Source organism: Pan troglodytes, chromosome 7 (assembly GCF_028858775.2).
Source record: "Pan troglodytes isolate AG18354 chromosome 7, NHGRI_mPanTro3-v2.0_pri, whole genome shotgun sequence".
NCBI lineage: Eukaryota > Metazoa > Chordata > Mammalia > Primates > Hominidae > Pan > Pan troglodytes.
The window spans coordinates 141,462,566-141,472,628 of NC_072405.2; positions in this window are offsets into that span (position 1 = coordinate 141,462,566).

Sequence of the window (10,063 nt, forward strand, 5' to 3'; positions counted from 1 at the left end):
TCATCCATGTCGCTGCAAAGGACATGAACTCATCCTTTTTTATGGCTGAATAGTATCCCATGGTGTATATGTGCCACATTTTCTTTATCTAGTCTATCACTGATAGGAATTTGGGTTGGTTCCAAGTCTTTGCTATTGTGAACAGTGCCGCAATAAACATATGTGTGCATGTGTCTTCAAGACCAGAACTTTCTTAACTTCAGACTCACACATCCAACCATCAGCAGGATATCACCAATTAGGGTTCCACCAGTGCCTCGTCCGCTTTCTCTTCTGACTGTTGCTCATCCTGGTGTGGCCAACTTCACAATGTCTGAAGCAGGATCTGGAAGAGCAACCTCAACTTCTTCCATCCCTGTCCTCACCATCCGCAGACAGTTATCAACCTGCAGTGACTCCTAATGTCTCTCAAATGCCCCCTGTCTAGACATCTCCACTGTCACTACCTTAGCTTAAGGCCCATTGTCTTAGTCTACTTTTTGCAGCAATAATAGAATGCCTGAGACTGGGTAAGTTTTAATAAAGAGGAATTTATTTGGCTTATGGTTCTTGAGACTGGGAAGTCTAAGAGCATCCTGCTGGCATCCGACAGAGGCTTTTGTACTGCATCAACATCGCAGAAAGGCAAGCAAGCATGTGAGACAGAGAGAATGGAGGTCTGAACTTAATGCTTTTGTTAAAAACTTGCTACTATGAAGACTAACTCACTCTCATGATAACAATACTAATCAATTCATGAGGCAGAGCCCTCATCACCTAATTACCTCTTAAAGGTCTTACCCCTTAGTACCGTCACAATAACAATTAGATTTCAAAATGAAGTTTTGGAGGGAACATTCAAACCATGGCACCCATCATCTCTCCTCATGCCTGGATTACTGCGGTAAGTCTCTTGGGCTCCCTTCAGCCAATCTCATTCTCTCTATTCTATTATCTGCAACGCCATCAGAGTGGTCAGTAGAGAAAACTAACCTGAAAATGTTCTTGCTCTGCTTACAACCTGCAAGATAAAAAACCAGTTACTAAGCGTGACGCAGAAGTCTTAAAAAATTATTTTAAGTTCAGGAGTACATGTGCAGGTTTGTTATATAGATAAACTTGTGTTATAGGGGTTTGTTGTATAGATTATTTTGTCACCCAGGTACTAAGCCTAGCACCCATTCGTTATTTTTCCTGATCCTCTCTCTCATCCTAACCTCCACCGTCCAATAGGCCCTAGTGTGTGAGGTCCCCCTCTTTGTGTCCATGTGTTCTCATCATTTAGCTCCCACTTTTAAGTGAGAACATGCAGTATTTTGGTTTTCTGTTTCTGCATTAGTGTGGTAAGGATAATGGCCTTCAGCTCCATCCAAGTTCCCACAAGGGACATGATCTCATTCTCTTTTATGGCTGCATGGTATTCCATGGTGCATATATCCCACATTTTCTTTATCCGGTCTGCCATTGATGGGCATTTAGGTTGACTCTATGTCTTTGCTATTATGAACAGTGCTGCAGTCAACATACATATGCATGTGCCTTTATGATAGAATAATTTGTATTCCTTTCAATAGCTAGCCAGTAATGGGATGGCTGAGTTGAATGGTAGTTCTGTTTTTAGTTCTTTCAGGAATCACCACAATGTTTTCCGCAATGGTTGAACTAATTTACACTCCCACCAACAGTGTTTAAGTGTTTTTCTCCACAGCCTAGCCAGCATCTGTAATTTTTTGACTTTTTTTTTTTATCATAGCCATTGTGACTGGTGTGAGATGGTGTCTCATTGCGGTTTTGATTTGCATTTCTCTAGTGATCAGTGATGTTGAGATTTTTTCATGTGCTTGCTGGCTGCATGTATGTCTTCTTTTTAAAAGTGTCTGCTCATGTCTCTTGCCTACTTTTTAATGGGTTTTTTTCTTCTTCTAAATTTGTTTAGGTTCCTAATAGATGCTGGATATTAGACCTTTTTTCATATGCATAGTTTGTGAATATTTTCTCACATTCTGTAGGTTGTCTGTTTATTTTGTTGATAGTTTCTTTTGCTGTGAAGAAATCCTTTAGTTTAATTAGATCACATTTCTCAATTTTGTTGTGATTGCTTTTGCCTGTTCCTATGTCCAGAATGGTATTGCCTAAGTTGTCTTCCAGGGTTTTTATACTTTTGGGTTTTACATTTAAGTCTTTACTCCATGTTGAGTTGATTTTTGTATATGGTATAAGGCAGGGATCTAGTTTTAATCTTCTGCATATGGATAACCATTTATCCCTGCACCATTTATTGAATAGGGAGTTCTTTCCCCATTGCTTGTTTTTGTTAGCTTTATCAAAGATCAGATAGTTATAGATGTGTGGCCTTATTTCTGTGCTCTCTCTTCTGTTCCATCGGTCTATGTGTCTGTTTTTGTATTACTACCATGCTGTTTTGGTTACTGTAGCCCTATAGTATAGTTCGAAGTTGGGTAGCATGATGCCTTCAGCTTCATTCTTTTTGCTTAGGATCTCCTTAGTTATTTGGGCTCTCTTTTGGTTCTATATGAATTTTATAATGTTTTTTTCTAGTTCTGTAGAGAATTTCAATAGCTTAATAGGAATAGCATTGAATTTATATATTTCTTTGTGCAGTATGGGCACTTTAATTATATTGATTCTTCCTATTCATGAGCATGGAATATTTTTTTTCATTTGTTTGTGTCAGCTTTGATTTCTTGGATCAGTGTTTTGTAGTTTTCCTTGTAGAGACCTTTCAGCTCCCTGGTTAGCTGTATTCCTTGATATTTTATTCTTTTTGTGGCAACTGTGAATGGGATTTCATTTCTGATTTGGCTCTTGGCTTGGATACTATTAATGTACAGGAATGCTACTGATGCCAGAGTTAAATCTTAGCTGAATCATAAGACTGTGACATAAGAAAGATGCTTCACCTCTTTGTGCTTCAGTCTTTTCAGCTTAAAATAGAGATAAGAATAATCCCCATATCCAAGATTGTTTTATAGACTATGGTAATACAGGGAAAATATTCAGCAAGTGTCTGTAACCTACTAAGTGCTTAATAAGCATTAGTTATTATTATTGTTTCATAATGTAGCATGAGATTCTTCTTAGTGCTAATCTCTAAGCCTGGTTTTTGTCTTATATTGTCATCATGAGCTCCTATATGTCAAGAAAAAGAAAATATTTTCCTCTCCCTAAAACATCACCATATATCTGTCTATCTATTCATTTCAATGTGCCAGGAATTCCTTAAAAGACTATGAATGATTAAGTCATTTTTTGTTGTATGTAAAAAAAGACAAAAGTGCAGTTTTCTTATATGGATATGTTGCATAGTGGTGAAGTCTGAGCTTTTAGTGTAAACATCATTCAAATAATGTAAATTGTACCCACTAGGCAATTTCTCATCTTTCATCCCCCTTATAACTTTCCACCCTTCTGAGTCTCCAGTGTCTTTTATTCCATACTCTATGTCCATGTGTACACATAATTCAGCTCCCATTTATAAGTGAGAACATGTGGTATTTGACTTAGTGTTTCTGAGTTATTTTGCCTAGGATAATGGCCTCCAGTTCTATCTATGTTGCTGCAAAAGACATGATCTCATTCTTTTTTATGGCTGAGTAGTGTTCCATATATAAAAATATATATCCAATCATCCACTGATGGACACTCAGGTTGATTCCATATCTTTATATCCTTGCTATTGTGAATAGTGTTATAATAAACATATAAGTGCTGGTATCTGTTTTATATAATGGTTTATTTTCTTTTGGGTAGATACCTAGTAGTGGGATTGCTAGATCAAATGCTGGTCCTATTTTTAGTTCTTTGAAAAATCGCCATACTGTTTTTCATAGAGCTTGTACTAATCTACATTAGTACCAACAGTGTATCAGCATTCCCTTTTCTATGCATCCTGCCAACATCTGTTATTTTTCATCTTTTTCATAATAGCCATTTTGACTGATGTGAGAGAGTATCTCATTGTGGTTTTGATTTACATTTTTCTGATGATTAACTCTGTTGAGCATTTTTTCATATGCTTCTTGGCCATCTGTATATCTTCTTCTGAAAAATGTCTATTCATGTCCTCTGCCCACTTTGTAATAGAGTTTTTAGTTGTTGTTGTGGATGATGTTGCCAAAGAAATCGTAAGCAAAAAGAACAAAGCTAGAGGCATCACATTTCCTGACTTCAAATTATAGTACAAGGCTACAGTAACCAAAACAGCATGGTACTTGTGAATACAGCTAACTGATGCTTGACAAAGATGGCAAAAACATACACCAAGGAAAGGACACTCTTTCCAATAAATTGTGCTGAGAAAATTGAATTGTCATATGCAGAAGAATGAAACTGAACCCCTATCTCTCACTGTGTACAACAATCAACTCTAGATAAATTAAAGACTTAGCCTAAAACTATAAAAATAGTAAAAGAAAACCTAGGGAAAAATCTTCTGAATGTTAATCTAGGCAAAACATTTTTAAACTGAGACCCGAAAGACAAATGCCAAAACAACAAAAAAAATAGATTAGATAAATGGGACATAAACTACAAAGCTTCTGAAAAGCAAAAGAAATTACAATAGAGTAAACAGAAAACCTATAGAATAGTAGGAAATATTTGCAGACTATGCATCTGACAAGGTATGAATATGAATATCCAGTATCTACAAAAAATATGACTTATACTCTCCAGTGACTCCCAGAATAACAGAGGTAGGAAGCCACATATTCAAGTAGCATATAACAGTATGAAATTTGCTGCAATTTAGTGCTCCATATGACAATTTCATATTCATTCTTCAAAAGGGGTAAATGGGAATATCACCTCCTATCTGAAGTCTTATTTGATTTTCCCATGAGAAAATATATTTCTGTTTTCAGCTGTAACCATTTTCTTAGCTTCTCACTGTGACCACAATATTTTGTAATTACTCATATTAAATAAAGGGCCATTTGAAGACTGAGCAGTAGTGTTTTGTTTGCTCTTTTTTTTTTTACCCTTTTGTAGGGCTTTAAGATTTTGGACAGTGCCAGGAATATAGGAGACTATCAGATGCTGGATGACAGAGGAAGAGAGAGAAGGATGGACGGAGAGATGGATGGGGGAAGGAAGGGAGGGGATGGTTGGCTGGATAAATGACTCCAGGGGAAACACAGAGGAAGAAAACATAAATTCTGATTTCAGGATAGGGAAGTCTATACATGGTGTGGGAAGGCTGGTGATGGGAAATGCATTCATTCTAGGCAGAGAAAAAGCATGAATTAAAGCACAGAGGCATGGGGTTGAATGATATATCAACTGAGTGGTGAGTAGATCAGTGCAAACAAAGTTGGGACTGGAAGCTGGAGGGGAAAGGCAGAGTGAAAAATAAAATAGGTTTCAGACTATAAAGGACCTTGGAAACCAACATAATGAATTTGGTTCTTCAAACCAGAGCAGTTCCTCAATGGGTGAACTTGCTTGTCTTTCTACATTGGTTAACCATTATTGAAGACATTATTTTTTTTTACTTTCAGCTAAGTATCAAGTACTTGATTAAAACCGAGAGCAGGAAGACAGCTTCAGTGGTTTTTCCAGAGGGCCTAAATCACAGAGTTTTGGAATCTCTCAATTTAAAAGGAAATTGAAATCGCTTCAATACTCATTCAGGCTGAAACTACTTTTAGAATTTCCAAGAAGAACAATTGAAAACACAAATCTGTCTCCTAACAATGCTCTGGCTTTGGGGTTCTTTCTGTCTTCTTTTCTGTTGAATGAGACAAAATTGAAGGAATAATAATACCTGACATTGCCTTATATTACATTTGTAGAGCACTCTTACAAAAATGATCTCATATGATCTTCATAAAAACCCTGTAAGCTAAGCACTATTATCTTCATTCAGCAGCAAGCAAATAGGCCAGAAATAGCAAGGCAGGCAATTCTTGATTATCTCACCTCTCTTTTTCCTTAACCTTCCTAGCTGGGTAAGGTCTGATGATTTCTGCAAGTAGATAAAGGCCCCCTCAGATGCACAAATCAATCCCTAAAGAGGCAGAAAGAAGGTGAGGGGCTATATAACGGGTTGAAAATCTGCTCTGTTGAACACTTTCCACGATTATGATTATCTAATCCCATCACCACTCCTGGACTTAACTATAATTGTGCCTACTTTGTAGAAAAGGACAAACAAAGCTCAGAAAGGTTAATAAATTTGTTTATGTTAGCCCAGCTGCAAAATAGTAGGACCAGATTTCATCTCTATTTGTGGCTTCCAACACACACACTCCCTTTCGTCACCTCACAGTGAGATGATGTTAGATCGTGGCCTCAGCCTGCAGACTGCCATGTTTTACCACTAATCAGCCTTATGACCTTGATACTGGCTTTATAATTTTGAGAAGCTGCTTCAAGTTCTCATATTTAAAATGAAGATTCTATTAGCACTTCCCTCTAAGAGTTTCTCTATAGATAAAAATATGACAACACATAAAGTGCCTAACCAGTTCCTATTCCCAACACACTAGGTAAGTGTCGTCTATAGTTATCAAGTATCTTATGAGTCTTATAATTAATTCCCTTCCCCAGACCTACATCTGATCTCCTGATGCAGAAACAATTTGTTTCTCTTGTGCTAGGTCACAGTTGTCAAACAGACTTGACACTAGAATCTCAGAATGAATCAACTGGGAGCCCACTTGGTTTCTAATCAGGTTTTCCTACAACTCTCATTGTATCAGCCCAATCTGAAGGCCAGAATTTACCACTTGGATTTTTTTTTTGCTTGTCCTCCAGTCCCCCGAACCCTAGCTCATTGGATTAGAGCTCAACTAGCTAAAAACTCAACTAGCGTCCCTTACACAGAATGATGTCCTAATGTCCTGTCCCTAACATGCTGGCCAGTGTTCCTCTTCCTTTACATATCCTTGGAAGAATAAGTCCTGCCCTGTGCAGCATTTACATTACTGAAGATTGACCCTGTTCTTTCCTGGCTTGCTCCTCTTCTCTGTTGGGATTTTACATCAAACATTTACTATATGTCAGGAAGTAGAAGATGTCACAGAAAAACAACTTCAATCACCCAAACATGGTTGATGTCCTTAGAGGGAGTAGCCAGACTTTAAGCAGTCAATTATACAAATAATTATTTGATTATAGTTGAGAAAATTGATTAGAGGAAAGATAGAGGATGCTTTGAAAAAATATAACCAGAAGACTCCACCTACTCCATCTACTCTGAGGGTTCAGAGAAGGATTCTTGAGGAATTGAAAACATTAGTGATCCATGACTCTCAAGGATGTAGTTTTGCTTATTATGTATTCAGGTATAGTATGTGTATGTGTATGTGTGTATACATATGTGTATATATACATGTATATATATAAATATGTATATATATACATGTATATATATACATATTTATATATATACATGTAGAAATATATACATATTTATATATACATGTATAAATATATACATATTTATATATACACATATATATGTATTTATATATATACACACACATACACACATATATAATTCCAATTATATACTGCTACTATGTGGTTTGAAAAGAATGGAGGAAAGAGTTAACCATTTCTCAAAGCTGTGATACATTTCTCAAAGCTGTGATACATTTTCCAATCTACACCAGTGATTTTTATAACATACTTACAAGAAATTTTATTGAGTATACATCTGACACTTTGCTAAACACATTGCATTAATCTTATTTTCTGTTTGATTAAAGTCATGAGTAATAAGCGCACATCATTTTCAGGCACTTTTCTTGGTTCTCAATAAAGAAATGCTTTAAGACACAGTCTCTGCCTTAAAAACACTTACAGTGGAATCATCCTCACCGCAAATCTGAATTGTGTATCAGTCTAGGTGGGCTAGGATGTGGTGTTTTAATGTATTGGTTTCCCATACCTTCATCACAAATGCACAAAATGAGCAGCTTAAAAGTCACCTATTAGTTCATAGCTTATTAGCTCATAGATCAGAAATATTCATGAGCCTTAGTTCTCTCTGTATGGTCTCACAAGGCTTAAATAGAAGTGTCTGGCAGGCGGGGCGCCTGTCTGGAGTTTTTGGGAAAGAATTCACTTCCAAGCTCATTTGAGTTGTTGGCTGATGACAACTTCTTGCTGACTGTTTGTTTGGGGACACTCTCTGCTCCTAGAAGCCATTCTCAGGTCTTTCCGTATGATCCCTCCCATCTCAGCAGCAAAAATCTCCCTTGCATTGAATGCCCCTCACACTTGAAAACTAATTTCTTCTGCCACCAGACAGAGACAACTCTCTTAAAGGACTCATGCAGTTAGATTAGGCCCACCCAGGTAATCTCCTTATCAGTTATTTATAGTCTTAATTACATCTGCAAAATCCCTTTTGCCGTGTAAAGGACTGGGAGTAACACCAGGGAGAAAACGTAATGAGACCACCTTGAATTTTTCCTACCATGTGTGACAAACAGCCCTGCAATTTCAGTGGTTGAAGAAATAGAGGCTAATTTTTCGCTTATGAACAAAGTTCATAATGGTTTGGCTCTAACCCTGTTCTGCAATGCCCTCCCTCTAAGAAGCAGACTGATGGAACAGCCACTGTCTAGAACATCACCAGATGCACAGCAGTGGGACACAGAGTGAGAAGATGGATCTCATGCCAGCCTTTAACACTCTGCCCAGAAGGAATCTATATGGCCTGATCACATTCCATTCACCAAAGAAAGTTACATGGCCAGAATTACATCCGAGAAGCCAAGGATGTACAATCCTACCATCTGCCTGGAAAAAGAGGGACCCAGAAATATTTGGGAGACACAATTAATAAGCTACATAGTTCCTCTTTTCATTGCCAAATATTTGGCTCACTTTCCATCCAGCATACAAAATATACTCACCCTTCCTTCCCTCCAAGGATGCAACCCCAGAATCCCATTTAGTTGCACATCAAATCAAACTTCAGAGTTTAGGGCTATGCAGGAGTCTCTCCATGAAGGAGTAAGCATGATATTCTCTGTAGCAGGTCTAAAGCCACCCTTAGTGTCGTTGGCCTCATTTGGCTTCAAAAAACTAAGTCACATGATCTAAGTCAAGCAACCAATAAATGATGTCCCTTATTGAATGTCACTTTTTGAAGTGATTTCACCTATTAAATGCCATGATTTAAATATAGGTCTCTCTCTTCACAACAACCTCATTCCTTTACTCCCAATTGACAGAAGAGGAAGTGATATCGGGGATGCAGCTTGCCTTCTAAAATCATTAGTCCAGGTGGGAGCCAAACACATTAAAAAAAAGCCATCCCACTTTGTGGTCAAAACTGCAATAGACCTCAGCAGAGTACTGTGAGGGTGACAGGAACATCAGGGGACATCGTGCCCTACCTACAGTTTGGGGGTGAGAGAGGGTGATTGAACACATTCCTGAATAATGAGAAGTTTCCCAGGTAGGCAAGAGAAAAGAAGGAATTCCAGAAATGAGAAAGGGAATGGCATGTACAAAGAACAAGAGGAAGGAGTGGGTGGTGATCATTGGGGAGTCTGGATTCATGTATGATGAGACACAGCTTGAAATGGGTGTTGGCTAGTAATAGCTGTACAGGGCTGTGTGTGCTTTGCTGAGGAATCTAGACTTTATCTTGTGGCAGTCCCAGAATTTAAGAAAGATACTCTCTTAATCCAGACCTTCCAAGAAAGAGATGTCAAAATTCGATTACACATGCCATCATCTAATTAGGAAGAATGCCTATGAGATAAAAATGGGGAGGGAACCATGGAAAGCAGAGAGAGTGTCACACCTAGTGGATGAAGGATGGAGAGAAGGTTGGGTGGAAGTGTTCTGGAGTTCTAAAGTCAACCAAAAATGTCTCAAAGTGAGAAATTATGAAATAATAGTATAGGCATATTTAAAAATAAGTAACTATTAGAAAAAATGCAAAGAAAGTTCAAGAAATTAAAAGTGCTTAACTATGTGGAGCTGGATGGGGGTGGAAAGTGTGGGGCAGTGAGTTCTTGCTCACTACTACCCATGGTGTGTGTGTATATATAATTAAAAACTGTGTTCTTTTTCTAACCTGCAAAGAAGAGGATGGATT